The following is a 2,388-nucleotide window of genomic DNA, read 5'->3' on the forward strand; positions in this document are numbered from 1 at the left end:
AAAGGCTACCAAGATGGACTCTCAACCCTAGTGTCACTCTAAGAGAGAAATCATTCAATAAGCACTCAAGATTGGAACTCAATTAAAGACATCAATTATGGAAAACATAATAAAAGGTCAATGAAACAATAACATCAAAGGGTTTACATGTCCAAGTACCCACTAGGAGGTTTAGCTCTCTATGGAGCAAGATACAATCAATAATAAAATCGAAAGTGAAAACATATAATCCATAACAAAACCCCCTCAGAATTCGTATCGATGATCTTGTGGAGTAGCCTCGTCCACTCCAAAGGTACTCTTGTCAAGCCTAGGGCACACCTCGCCTGGTCGGTGTGGACGAAAGCTTCCCCAATTAATATCTTCTATGAAAAACACAGTGTCGAAGCTATAGAACAACTACAAAACCCTTGCCAAAGCCCCTCTGGACCATAGCCACAAGGCTCCCAAAAGTTGGAGAAAAGATGGAGAGAAGGATGAAAGATGGATCCCCAAATCGGTATTAGTCACTACTTTAGAAAGGGCTAGAAATGGGTATCCAAACAGGCATATGGAATTTCCACACGACCATGTTAATTTTTGGAAATCTGATTTTCTGCGGGATGTGAACAATATCCTGCTACAGTACTCCGCCAAAATACTCCCGAATCCATACTATTCATCAAGGCAATATAAACAGGCACACGTCTATACCATAGATCGCATCGCTACTTTAATAAAATCCCATATTGGTGAAGATCTCGCTAATATTGCACAAGTCAGAATACACAAATATAACCGCCTTTGTGCCCCTGCAAACCATGTAGTTGCTTTAGCGCATGGAGGTTGGCACACATTCACATATCTTCGATCACAACTTGTGTCTTCACATTTGTTCACTCCAAGAATTCATCAACAAAGTACAATCGCAATCTACTTTTGCTTCTTTCTTTCATATTTGGCTCCACAACCCTATATGCGCAAAAGAACACAAAAACACATGCATTAGCGATAAAATCTGATAAAAGTAATGTTCATCATAAGAAAAGAATACTTCGCATTCTTAGTACACAAACACTTATTAGATACTATCTAGTTTAGAGCATTTGGACAGCACTTCAGCATGAGCGCCTCCTAGTTTTCAGTCCGACTTGGACTGTACGATGAGGCATTCACCGATATAGATGAGTACACTCAGTTACCGAAAAACTATCCTGGCATTTTGACCCTGTAGAGATCATACAAAGCCTTATACGGACAGGGGTAGTATGAGCCAGAAGTCTCTAAGGCCACGTACCTGTCCTAGTAGAGCTACAGATATATACACACTGTTCTTAGTAGATTGGTGAGTGGCGGATGTGACAGCATAGGTGTTTTTAGTTGATAGGAGCTTCTGTACTTATATTCGATGGTGCAGAGTGAGGCAATTCATCTAGGTCATATCCTGGTTGAGTACTTGTGTCACTAGGGCTAGTATGCCAGAGTCGGTGCTCTGTTCTTAGGACCCTACATCACCAGACTCATTATGGAGATGGGTTTGTTAGACGCTATCAGGAGGGTCAAGAAGGCTATTATACCATCTCTTCTCGGCATAGAGACTATGAGGTTGATGGGGATGGTCTGGAGACACAGACAAGGAGTCTATGTGATGATCATGCCCCCATCTGAGACAACCAAGGATGACACAGCAAAGGGACCACAGCCAGCACTGAAGCCACAGCTTGAGTATCTTCAGATAGAGGCATCTTCAGAGTCGGTGCTGTGGGAGTATTATGGATAAAGATTACTGAGGTTTGCGCCACACAGGATGCTGAAGTCTGGCTACTTTTTTTCTGTCCCTTATGTTGCACTGATAACTGCTCATGGCCATTTCTTCAATGAGATGTCAGGCTTCTTCAAGGGTCTTATTTCCTAAGGTACCTCCTACTGCAGCATCAAGTAACTGTCTTCCGCTTGGAATCAACTCATTATAGAAAGTTTGGATGATCATCCACTCGGGGAACCCATGTTAAGGACATTTCCGTTGGAGCTCCTTGAACCTATCCCATGTCTCAAAAAGAGACTCCTATTCGATTTGCACAAAAGATGATATTTCATTCTTAAGCTTCACGGATTTTTCGGGAGGTAAATATCGGGCAAGGAAAGCTTTTACCATCTCCTCCCAAGTAGTGATCGATGCTCTAGGTAATGAATGTAGCCATTGCTTTGCTCTTCCTTTCAAGGAAAATGGGAAGGCTGTCAACTTGATAGCATCATCCGTAACACCATTAATCTTGAGCATGTCGCACACTTCCAAGAAGTTCTCAATGTGATTGTTTGGATACTCATGGGCCAAGCCATTCAACTGTGCTGACTGCTATAACATCTGGATGAAGCCTGGCTTGATGTCAAAATTCTGAGCCATGATCG

The 2,388-nt window shown here is 42.3% G+C and overlaps 1 non-coding gene across 1 annotated transcript; it reads left to right on the top strand.

Moving 5' to 3' along the window:
* The first annotated feature begins 1,979 nt into the window (after positions 1-1,979).
* LOC120252189 lies at positions 1,980-2,086 on the top strand. The gene has a single exon (XR_005533731.1). It is a non-coding gene; the product is annotated as a small nucleolar RNA R71 (small nucleolar RNA).
* Positions 2,087-2,388: the final 302 nt, after the last annotated feature.

This window comes from Dioscorea cayenensis, chromosome 20, assembly GCF_009730915.1.
Source record: "Dioscorea cayenensis subsp. rotundata cultivar TDr96_F1 chromosome 20, TDr96_F1_v2_PseudoChromosome.rev07_lg8_w22 25.fasta, whole genome shotgun sequence".
In the NCBI taxonomy this organism is placed as follows: Eukaryota; Viridiplantae; Streptophyta; class Magnoliopsida; order Dioscoreales; family Dioscoreaceae; genus Dioscorea; species Dioscorea cayenensis.